The sequence below is a fragment of the Maylandia zebra genome, linkage group LG7, assembly GCF_041146795.1.
Source record: "Maylandia zebra isolate NMK-2024a linkage group LG7, Mzebra_GT3a, whole genome shotgun sequence".
NCBI classification, from domain to species: domain Eukaryota; kingdom Metazoa; phylum Chordata; class Actinopteri; order Cichliformes; family Cichlidae; genus Maylandia; species Maylandia zebra.
The window spans coordinates 62,643,024-62,655,131 of record NC_135173.1 but is presented as its reverse complement, the minus strand read 5'-3'; the positions used below and the strand labels follow the sequence as shown (position 1 = coordinate 62,655,131).

The window sequence follows — 12,108 nt, the reverse complement described above, 5'->3', positions numbered from 1 at the left end:
TATGAGTTATAAGATATAATCCAAGTCGTAACATTGCTGTATGGAGCTGCAGATTTGGTTGCAGGTTAACATAGCTGGACTGGCCATCGGGCATACCGGGGATATGCCCGGTGACTTATTTTTTATTTTTTTTTGTAACTGCATGAACAATGAGAGGTGGTGGATTGGCCAGATGCAGGTCGATGTGTAAAAATAACTCAGTTGTTTGGTGGTGGCTATGGCGGGGCTTCCACAGAGGCCAGCAGGTGGATGAGGGAAGGGGAGGCAGGTTTCATTCAAATGTTAGTCTTTTCAGTTGTTTCCCCACTTTTTTCAAAATCAAACACCAGTTTGTGAGAAGATTATCTTCTTTTTTTAACAGGCAGATAAAGTTTTACATTGGAATTGGCTGATTTGTCAATTATTTGTTACAAATGTTCGTATTTTAATATTAAAAAATGTTTTTGCCCAAAACATATGTGCACTATATGTCAGTAAAAATACTATGCAAATATTGCTGTCCTTGAATGCTGAGTAAACACTGACAAAGCACTGATTGTATCTCTTGTACTTTATCAACGCAGTATCTAAAAACTTTGCACCGTAGTGGTTAAAATCTCATTCTAATAAGAGTTAAAAGCACATTCAGTTATTAGGTTTACAGGGTTATTTAATTATGGTTAACGGTTGGTAGAATTTTTTTTAAACATTATCTGCCAATTACATCTGCCACCCTTCTCCAAATCTGTGCCCCTACCTGGCCCCCCCAACAAAAATTTTCTAGACACGCCACTGTATATACTTAGTCTGCTACAAACCAGGAGGCGTAAAGCAGGATAAAGTTAAAAGTTTGACCCATTGTGTAAACTAACTTGAATGATCAACAACCAGGAGGAGGCAACGATTATGGAGGCACGGGAGGGGAGGACCACGCAGGTGGAGGAAGTGAGGAATGTGATGGAGAAGATTGAGCTCAACAAGGGACAGGATGACCCACTGAGCAAGTGGAGCACGCAGGCAACAAGACCAGCAAAGGTAATTTGTATGTTTGTATGTATTGTATGCTTTATATTTGGAGTCCAGGCTGAATTTTAGAGGAGTACCTGATGGCTGAAACAACAGTAATTTATGTTCCCTGACCAAGGATCAAGGAACATGTATTTTACACCACTTGATACATGTACAGTCAAATCTATTGAATGTTGATATTATTACATTTAATGTAACCATTTAAAATGATTTTGTTTTTGTTTTTCTCCCAAAATCACGTACGTCAACACAGGATCCAGCAGGGGGAGAGTTTTTGGTGAAAGCCACAAAAAGACAAAGATGGGTATGTCATTGTTTGTGGAAGTATTTAGACTAGTTTGATACACTGTAGTAGAGTGTGTATGGTAGATTTGATTCAAGGAACATTATCATATGAAGATGAAAACCAAAGTTGTGCGATCTCTGAAAGTGTTTTGTTTATTTGCTTTTTGTTTGTTTATTGTTTATGAAACTGGTGACTTGGCTGTGATCTTCAGTCCCAGAGGCATCGAGATCCAGACCTAAGAAGAAAAGGCCACTACTAGTAAGTATGCTTTTGCTAATGCTTTTAATCACCACAGCTCATTCCATTCAGTACAAATACCTGTAGATATGTGATGATTCCAAGTTTACATTATGGCAGGAAACTGCATACATGTGTCACCTTATACACATACCACATACTATAGAATTCAGTCCCCTTTGCTTTTTGCAGTCTTATTGCAATATATAAGTACTTTTAACAGATGATGCAAGTACAGTTAAATGCATTCACTCCAGTAAAAATGCTTCTAACACAATGCTGTTGCAAGCAGCAGATTTTCTTTTTCTGTTGTCGATGTAGATTAGATAGAACTTTATTAATCCCTCGGGTGGTTCCTCCGGGAAATTCAGTTCCCAGTATCAGGACACTGACAGAAGTTGCATATTACAGAGTTAGAATATCAGGACGGGACCAGGTTGGTGGGGGTCAAACAGCAGATCCAGTCGTGCAGTGATAATTCATATTTAATGCAGCAGATTTTGTAAACGATTGTATTCTAATCACATTGGCTAATTCTATATGCATATATAGATAAAAGGTATTTTTATTATGTCAAGAGTCCTCCAACAGCATCCAGGAAGTACTATCCTATTCCCATGCCTCTGTCCAAACCAGGCGAGTGTTTCCATGTCACTTCAATGTGTTCTTTGCCATCAATAATTTTATGTTGATTTTTTGTTACATAAGCATGCCTCATGTGACCTTCCACTTTTTTTCCCTTGTCATTTCTCACCTCCTTTGGATATGTATGTATGTATCTCTTATTTATATAAACCTCTTACCCAACTCTGTTCTCCTTCCTCTTCTTTTCTCCTTCCATCTCTCTCACCGTTCATCAATATCACACATCCAGACTATACCCGTAAGATAGAGTTGATCCGCTAGCTTGTGAGCGGCTATGTGAACGGCAAAGTGCTGGACACGCTGTCCGAGCACGCCAACTCCCTGGCGTCCTCTGCTGTGGCCAGTCTGGAGGACGAGGCTGACCAGCTCTCTCACTTCCCCTTCCTCCCAGTGGCCAGTGACCCTGTGCTAACTGTCCCCAAGCATCATGGTTGGTACAGTGGACTCTGTTGTAGCTAATGAGCCAGACATTTGATGCTGGTGCTGTAGTGATTAGAGTCGTGCTGTGCTCTTATAGTGCTCTGTGTCTGCAGGCGGTAGCACGGTAAAGCTCTGCTGTGGTTATGAGTGCTGCACCTTGCTGACATATCATTCACAGCAAAAGAAGACGTGAATAGAGCAGTTTTCAAGTGTAATAATATTCCTCTCGATCGTATTGAGTATAGACGAATGCAACTGTGAGCTTTAGCGATTAGCCCATTTCAACAGGACCGTGATCCCGATGTGTGAGACAGCAGGGTGCTGCCACTGGTGTTGTAATGTGTGATTTAGTTCCTCCTAACATTTCAGTTTGCTTCCAGTATCTATCCTCTGTGATTACTGGCTCTTTAGACAGATTTAATAGAAGTGTGTGAGCTATTGGCTCAGTATAAAGGGTCAGTAGTGTTTTCACATCACCTATCCATCCTCCATTTAGTCACCCAAAGCATGTAGAAAATACTCCTCACCTTTATTCATCTTCTCTTAAATTCAGACAAATTCCAGCTTGATAACGTTGAGCTTGTGTGTGTGTGTGTGTGCGCGTGCCAGTTGCAGCCACCAAGTTGAACACCATCACCAAATGTGTGTGATGAGTGTTATATTCACGCACAAGCTTTAAAGGAACCATAAAAATTATCTCCAGGAAGAATATTATAAGTTGGGATGTTGTGTCACCTCCTCCCTCCATGCACAGGTACATCCCAGCCATCGTGGATCACAGTGGAGGCCTGCCCTGTCATGGTACCTACCTGCTGCACCAGGTACAGGATTGGTGCATATGTTGTTTTCTTATTAATGGTAAATGGCCTGTATTTGTATAGCGCTTTTCTAGTCCCTAAGGACCCCAAAGCGCTTTACACAACCTGTCGTCCACCCATTCACACACACATTCACACACTGGTGATGGCAAGCTACAATGTAGCCACAGCCACCCTGGGGCGCACTGACAGAGGTGAGGCTGCCGGACACTGGCGCCACCGGGCCCTCTGACCACCCCCAGTAGGCAACGGGTGAAGTGTCTTGCCCAAGGACACAACGACCGGGACTGTCCAAGCCGGGGCTCGAACCGGCAACCTTCCGATTACAAGGCGAACTCCCAACTCTTGAGCCACGAGCTACTACTTGAGCTACTCACACAGTGGTAACTGCTTCCTTTGTACACTTCCTTTTAAAGTGTAATGTTGCTCTAGCTGTGCTCACTGTGATCCTGAGCTCCTGTTATGTTTGCTGCAGGAGATCCAGCGGAGGATCAGAGTGACCCTCATCCACGAGAAGGGCAGCGAGCTCCATTGGAAAGATGTTCATGAGGTGGTTGTAGGTGAGCAGCCTACAGAAAACAAAAACCCCAAAGCACAGAAACAATGTTTTATAGTGTTTGTGTGCTTTTGATAGAGGAAGACAGGACAGAACATCATTAAAGGGATTTGACTTTGTGAGATCACACTGAAAACGCAACACTTGGTTCACTCTGAGATATTTTCAGTCTGGAAAGATGAATCTGTCGGGCTTTAGGCTGCTTCTCACTTTAAGCAGTTCATGCTGTAGCTGATGGACCAAAAAATGACATTTGATATTTTAGACATTCAGCTGCGATTCAGATTGTGTTGGTACTGGATGCTGTGATAAAACAGCTGTTCTGATCTGTCTTCATTCATGCCTGTCGTTATTAAGCCTCCTAAGCTCCAAACCAGTAAAAGCGATCTTTGGAGGCAACACCCTTTTTAGTACTTTTCTGTATTTGTTTGTGATTGTGTGACACTGAACCACAGTGCTATGTATATCCTCTGTAACACTCAGACGTTTCCAGATCAGTGTTTTCCCCCTCAGCTGTTTCTCACTATAGACTGAGATTGTGGTGTTCAACAGTAAAATCCCTCGTGCCCAACTCTGTGCTGCCCTGGGTTCCTTTCCTTTGCTTTGTCAGCCGCTGCTCCGCCGTGTTGTACCTGTTTGTACGTGTTTTTAAGTCTCTTGATGTCATCGTGTCTAACACACACCCTTTATCTCCTCTCTGCAGTTGGATCATTGCATCCAGCCTGCCATTATCACCAAACTGCACGGTCTTTTACTCCCGAGACGCCAAGATTTCCCCACCCCGTTCTCTCAAGAACCTCTTTGGGACTGGATACTCCAAAACTCCTGACTGGTAAATCTGGGCTGCTGTACTGTGGCCATCTCTGTTTCACAATCAAAGATATCTGCCCTGTTACAAAGTTTCCTTCTTCATAACTTCTGCTTCATTATAGCAACCGAGTGACTGGGATCTACGAGCTGAGCTTGTGTAAGACGTCTGACACTGGAAGCCCAGGTGAGCGGCCATGAAACATGAGGGCTCATGTCCTGAGCAGGGATGCAGAGGAGGAGGAGGAAGCTCCTGGACACATCAGTGGCTTACGTGCGTGGAGAGGAGAGCCTCGCTGGCTGGAGGCCCAGAGGAGATATCCTCATCCTAGAGCACCAGTGGGAGCTAGAGAAGATGGAGCAGCTGCAGGAGGTGGGGCCTTAAAAGATTCATAAAGAAATAAATCTCTGTTTAATATCGTAGAGGGAAAATGACTTTTCAACTCGAAGACCAAAGTGCTATTCTAAAAAGTTTTAACCCTCCCCTCTTCTCTCCACCTCACATTCGCCCCCATCTTTTTTCCAGGTGGAAAAGACCCGTCACCTTCTGGGAGAGGCGGCTCCCGTGGGAACAGCTCCCACCACCAAGTCCCTGAGTGAGTCTCTGTCCCCCAGCGTGAGCTCCAGCACTCTGTCCACGTCCACCTCCGTCTCCTCGCAGATCTCCAGCACCACCTTTGAAAGCGCCATCAGGCCGAGCGAGAGCAGCGGCTACGATTCCGCCGACATCGAGAGCTGGTGGATCGTGAGAAGGAGCTGGCCACCAAGGTGAGAAAAACGTCGGCTTAGTGGGCGTTCTTGTTGCTGCCTTCTCTGCTTGGAGCTGATCGGTCTTGTTCCTGTTGTGTTGTAGTGCCTGCGCCTTCTGACACACACCTTCAATAGTGAATACAACCAGCTGGTGAACAGCATCAGTGACTGCAAGGTGAGAAATAATACAAATAAATAAAAAAAAAATAGCCTTTCTGTGTCACATCAGGGAGTTGATATATTAACGTCTACCTCGTCCTGCTGTTGTTTCACTTCAGCTTTCTCTCATCTCACCGACCGGACATGATCCATCCGTGACGAGCTTCAGCAGTGCCACCCTCACCCCTTCCTCTACCTGCCCCTCTCTGTCGGACTCCCGCTGAGGCTCAATGGGCCAGAAGTAAACATATTTTTAGGAACATTGACCTCGATCTGCAAACGGTTATTGACAGGTTATCTATTTGATTCTAACTTGGTGTGATTTGTGTTAAAGGACCCCTAAGAACAGCTCACGTGCCTCCAGTCCCTCCTGCTCAGACTAAGAAAAATTCCCGATGGTTCCCACTCTGGAGACCTCCTACCTTGCGCGGGCTGCAAAGAACGAGTTCCTGAACTTTGTGCCTGATATTGAAGAAATGCGACCAGGGTGATTAATGCCATATTAACCCAAATACTGTCACTATGACATGTGTCTCACAGACCAAATGTAAGTCGATACTCATGTTCTCTAGTTCAAGCAGAAATGATGTGGATTGATTCAAATTCCTGAGCCTGGATGATTTCAGCTGGAAACAAACCAACTCTGCTTCTTCCTCAGAAAAACAAGCGCTCGCTTAATAAATAAATAAATGAATAAAATCCCTTCTTTTCAGATCTGTTGTGTCCAAGAAGGGTTTTCTAAGCTTCGTGGAGCCTCGCTCTAACTCATGGGGGAAGCATTTTGTGGTTGTTTGCCGGCCGGGGGGGGGGGGGGCAGTGTTTTGGAAATGACAGTCTTCATTACAAAGCTTTCTTCGTTATGAATTAGCATACATGTTTTTATTGAACATTTGAAGAACTAGCAAAAAAACCCACAAACTCTTGTAGTTCACATAAAGTCAGAGATAAAAACGACAAGGAGCAGGTGCATCTAGTACAGGTAGAGCTGCTGCAAAAACCCACAGAGCCCAGCAGCCAGCAACAAATTCTGGATCCTTTGCTTTTAGTTAGCAATTAGCATTAGCAGCACATCCTGCGTCCGATGTGAAAGGACTTTTATGCTGCGCACTGTGACTCACAGCAATGGTCCTGGGTCAGCCCTGACTTTGTGTTACACTAATCCTAAAGTAATAATGGTATTTCTAACCACTGACATACCACAACTTTATCCTTTCAACAGCTGCTGAAAGTAAGGGGACCTAACTACTATCGGATATTTATATAGAGATTACCCTTCAAGGACCTGCAGTTCAAAAAAGCGCCCCTCCGACAGCCAAACCCATCTGTTCTCTGATTGGATTGTTACATTTGTGATTGACATGACATTGACCAATCAGATGAAAGGAAGAAAAATAGGGTCAAAATTCGTAGTTGTAACTTGCAGGGGTTTTTGGCTAAGTCCACACACAAATCTTTTTTACACATACAAATCTTTTTTACGCACGCACAAATTTTTTTTACACATACAAATCTTTTTTACAAGTACAAAACCGATTTACAAGTACAAAATATTTATGACCACATTTTGAGCCCATAGAGGTGTCTATGACGTGTTCAGCAGTCTGATGGCCTGCTGAACACGTCATAGACTTTCTGAAAAGCCTTTGAAAATACCGAAAATACCAAGTGTTAAAACTTATTAATCATTGTGATTCTTGACAGTTTTCTCTTGTAAGTAGACTTGTGGCTTAAGTCTCTTTTCATGCGACTCAAACGTTTAAGTTTTGCCTCCCCGCCTCCCTCCAGCAACCCCGCCTCCAGCTCAGCTTTCCTCCTCTCTATTCCCTCCCCTCAGCTTTTTGTGTTTTTGTTTCGATGACAATGTTTGGGTCTAATTTTGTTCCGCTTGGTTGTCATTCCCAAACTCCCCTAACTAAGTAGCATGTTGTAGTAGTCTACTTGTGTGTGCACGACTCTTTAGAAACTTTCCGTTTGCCAATCATCTGTACAAAAAAATGTCTCTATCAGTGTTATTTGTCTCCGGAAATGAGTTTCATTCTATTTTGGGGTTTTTTTTGTTGTTGTTGGTTTTTTATTAAATTAAGATGCTTGCATGATACCTGCAGCAGTCCTTAGGAGAAGACCAGGTTTGCTCAGTTTAAAACAAAAACAAAAATGAATCAAATCAGCCAGCTTACATTTGAAACCATGAAGGAAAAATCTACAGTTATCTCCAAGTGACGTGTTAGTTTACGCTCTGCTGCCTAAACCATAGCTGCTAATAGATTTATAGGGTATTTTTCTTCTGGCAGTGAATTTACATCAGGCTGAACCGTCTCTGAAACAAAAACTCAAAGTGGGAATGAACTTTGACAGGAGGGCCATGCCCGATTTCCTCTGTCATCCACGTCATACTTAGATCCTCCTCAATCTGTGTACATACGCCATCTCTAAACCGCCGATAGTGCCAGTGTCAGTTAGTGAGTCAGTAAAATACTCATGCATTTGTGTTAACATAAAAACTGCAGACTAACTAGAGACAAACAAGCGAGGATCGCTTCATATCTCAGCAGTTTGAAAAACAAACAATGACCGATTGTTCCTGCAGGATTAGATTCGGGCCCCTTTTTGCTTTTTCATCCCAAGGAATAAAAACAGGGTTACAAGGAGATGAGGAGGACTAGGAGGATGAAAACGAACTAAAGAGAGAACTTGATTTGTACATGCGGTCTGTTCTGGGATCAGTGTGGTAGTTAACCCTCATTTAACACATTCCTCTCTGCTCCTCTAGCTCGCTCTATCTCACTGAGAATCAGAAAGCCTTGACATTTACTGCTATTAACTTTACACTCTTGTTGTTAAGACTCAAAGAAAACACGGTGAAAAGGTTAGAAGGACGTAAGGAAAAAGGAATGAAGGTGCAATGTTTCTTTAGTTTTGCTTTGACAGCAGTGGTTAGCCAGCAAATCTGCTTTTAAATGGCCCACAGGACAGATTACGATGTAGTCCCATGACTCCCTTCGCTGTCACACCAGTGTTGACTGAAATCTCTGAAGTGAAGTACTCGTGTTCAGCAGCATCACAGGGAACCATGTGTTCATTTTTTTATTCTTATTCTTGAATCAAAACTTCATCTAACTCTCATTGTGTTCATATTTTTTATTTTAACATTGTTATTTTTTTCTTATGCTTTTAATCATTCCACCATGAAGGTTTCTATGAAATGTAACAGAGGGCATTTATTTCTTAAGTTTTTTAACCTTATTTTGCACATTAACACATATCTATAGCAAGGACAGAGACATAGCCACATATGTTGAGTCCAGGATTGTATCTGAGCATCAGGAACAAATGATAAGAGCACATGTCAGAGGACACTGGATGGCTGTTTGTCAAAGGGTTTAATAGAAGGAAAGAAGTTAAAGGGACTACATATTCAAAGGTCTTATTTCTGATACTACCCCATGAAAATATTTGCTCTGTGTGCCGTGCTGCAGCTGCTACATTCCGCTCTTTGGCACGTATGCCTCTTGAGATGTGTTAATGCAGACAGACATTGAAAAACTCTGGTCAACCAACCAGAAGTATGCCTGCTGTGTGGTATGAAATGCGTGGAAGGAGAGCTACCAACTGTCTGTTACATTTAGATAAAAAATAAAGCTCTTACGTGACCTCGGGTCAGCAGCCTGGCGGTCAGAGAAACAGAAACGTGCTGGATTGTGGATCTCTGAGCTGCACATCAAAGATGCACCTATGCACAGATCAAATCTCAAAAGTACCTCATATACATGTTGATGCGAAGCGCTGCAAGAGCAAACGTTTCCACTTCATGTGCAGAGGTGTTTTTATTTTGGAATGTGTATTTATTGTTTGCAATGTATATATATTAGTTTGCAGCTCTTTGCACATATTTGTAGTATTTACAGTTTATAGTAGGGATTTTAGCCAACAGCTAATGTTTTTTTTTGTTTACTGGGAAATGAAATGCTGCCAATTCCCAAAGCTGTGTTTCAGCTGCACTTCCTGTTGTAGACTTGTGATGCACACAGGCTCTGTTCCAGCACTCAGCATGTTCTTCCTTATTTTCTCCACCAGGGGGAGTTCCTAAACTATGACATCCTGATAGGAACGAACCAGGGAGAGGGGCTGAAGTTTGTGGACGACAGTGAGGACAACGACGGCATCTCAGCTGCGGAGTTCGACTACACCATCTCCAACTTTGTTGACAACCTCTACGGATACCCAGAGGGTGAGGAACGCCACCTCTGTACACTGCCACTTTTTCAGTTATTCCATTTTACAGCCTCCTCTCACTTAACTGTGTTTTGCAGCATCATCAGGTTTTGTCTTATTAGGAGCCGCGTTTGTTAATTTGTTAGTTTTTTTTCTGTTTGCTGTATTCATTAAAATAAAGGGATAATCGTCAAAATGACAAATGTGGACAATTATCAAAGCTTACATTACAATTCTGACAGCTTGAGTTCACATGAATTTTCAACAGAATATAAAAACCTGTGAAAGTGCTGTAAGCGTTTAAAACATGCGAGTAAAGAATTGAATCAGTAACATGTGAGCCCAGTGAAGTTACTGTGACTCAAACATAGAAAAATGAGATTTTTTTTATTTCCCACACCTAATTAATTAGAGATTATTTTATTTAAAAGTATTTTATAGCATATAACACCTTTGAAAATATGCTTCGGTTCACATTTAACTCCAGAAAATCATCAATCAAAATATGGATATTACCTGACCACAGATTCGTGGTGACGTCACTGCTCTTTTAACTGTTTGGTGTCTTTGCTGTGTTTGGTGGTTGTAGAAATGGTTTATTTGAGCTTTGAGCTGAGATTCAGAGGTTTCTGTGGACACTGCTCATGTTGGCACTTATATTTCTGACCTTTTCTTATAACCGATTAAACATGATCTCCTCGATTTGCTCCCATTTTTGGTGGTGTGGGTGCAAATGATCAGTCATGACATAATCTCATAATAAATAAGATACTGCAAATAATTATTTCTGCATTTGTGCGATTGGAGTGAATTGAAAATGTGTATGCAATGACACTGTTTTAAAGATTTAGCCTAAATAATTTTGGAGTGAATGAGCCTAAACATGATGACCTAACTAGTGATACCCTGGCACCTGTCTCACACACACACACACACACACACACACACACACACACACTCTCACTCAAGCATGTTATGCCAGTTTCAGCTGAAACAATGTTTCAAACCATATTCCGGGGTTTTTAGTTCACCATTTATGAGGTTTCAAGAAGAAAATAAAAGACAGATCTGAATGTTTGAAAATTATTTGGAAAAATTCTGTAAAGATGAGATGAAAAATACTCAAAGGATAAATTCAATTGGTTTATTTTTTAGATAAGTTGAAAAAAAAAGTTAAACAAGCAAGTAAATAAAGAAACAAGGTAAAACGAAGTAATAATGAAAAAAGTTAAACAAGTAAATGAAGAAAAAAGGCAGAGGAGAGAAAATCCCAACAATCCCCTCTGAGCAAGCACTAGGTGACAGTGGGGAGGAAAAACTGCCTTTAAACGGGCAGAAACCTCCGGCAGAACCAGGCTCAGGAGGGGACAGTCAACTGCCGGGACTGGTTGGGGGGGGTTAACAGAGGTGGAGCAAGACGAGGCTACATCAGGTGAGGAAGCAGTAGCGTCTCTCCTCCGGAACAAGTGGAACCATTTTTTCTTTTTTTTCATTCACTTTTCCACGAGCGCTTTTTTCTCCAGGATGAGATTTCTCAACTCATCGATTGTTTCTGTGTTTTGCTTTTCAAGTTTCTCACATCTTTGTTCCACCTCTTCTAAGGTTGCTTGTTGTTCTTCAAGCTTGTCATTGAGTTGTTTGGATGTTGCCTCCTGTATCAGCTTGTCCTTGTGCATGTCTGCATTTCTCTGTTGGACCTCTTTGTGCTTGTCTTCTAACTGCTCGTTTCTTGTCTGGATTTCTTGGAGCGTGAGCTGCAAGTCTTCACGTATTTTGTCTTGTTGTTGTTTTTGTGCCTACATTTGAGTGTTTTCACGCTTCAAGTTATTGAATTCCACCAAAATCCCTGTGAGCATCTGTGAGCAGCGTTTCTCCAACTTGTCCTTTTCTTCTTCCACTTTAGTTGCTTTGTCCTCCAGCTGATTACAAAACTCTTGCAGTTTTAGATTTTTAGACTCAAAGTCCTGGACAATATGTTTTCCTTCTTTCAGTCTTTCTTGTTGTTGCTCTTTCTGTTGAAGAAGGTCTTTATGTTGGCGCAGTGTTTCATCCAGGCTTTCTTTCAGCATTCGTTATTTTTCCTGCATGCTCTTCAGTTCGTGCTGCATGTCTCTTTGCTTTTTGTCATGCTCTTCCTTCTGTTGGAGGATTTCTTTCTTTTCTTCCACAGCTTCATGGAGCTGTCTTTGGAGGAGCTGATTCCTTCGGTC

The 12,108-nt window shown here is 42.2% G+C and overlaps 1 pseudogene across 1 annotated transcript; it reads left to right on the top strand.

Annotated features, from left to right (window-relative positions):
• The first annotated feature begins 979 nt into the window (after positions 1 to 979).
• On the top strand, positions 980 to 10,738 carry LOC143419566 (kinesin-like protein KIF1B; annotated as a pseudogene). The gene is made up of 11 exons (XR_013099569.1): positions 980 to 1,014; positions 1,262 to 1,312; positions 1,506 to 3,417; positions 3,890 to 3,974; positions 4,674 to 4,802; positions 4,903 to 5,150; positions 5,304 to 5,545; positions 5,631 to 5,702; positions 5,806 to 5,927; positions 6,021 to 6,173; positions 9,761 to 10,738. The product of XR_013099569.1 is annotated as a kinesin-like protein KIF1B (transcript).
• The last annotated feature ends 1,370 nt before the right edge of the window (positions 10,739 to 12,108 follow it).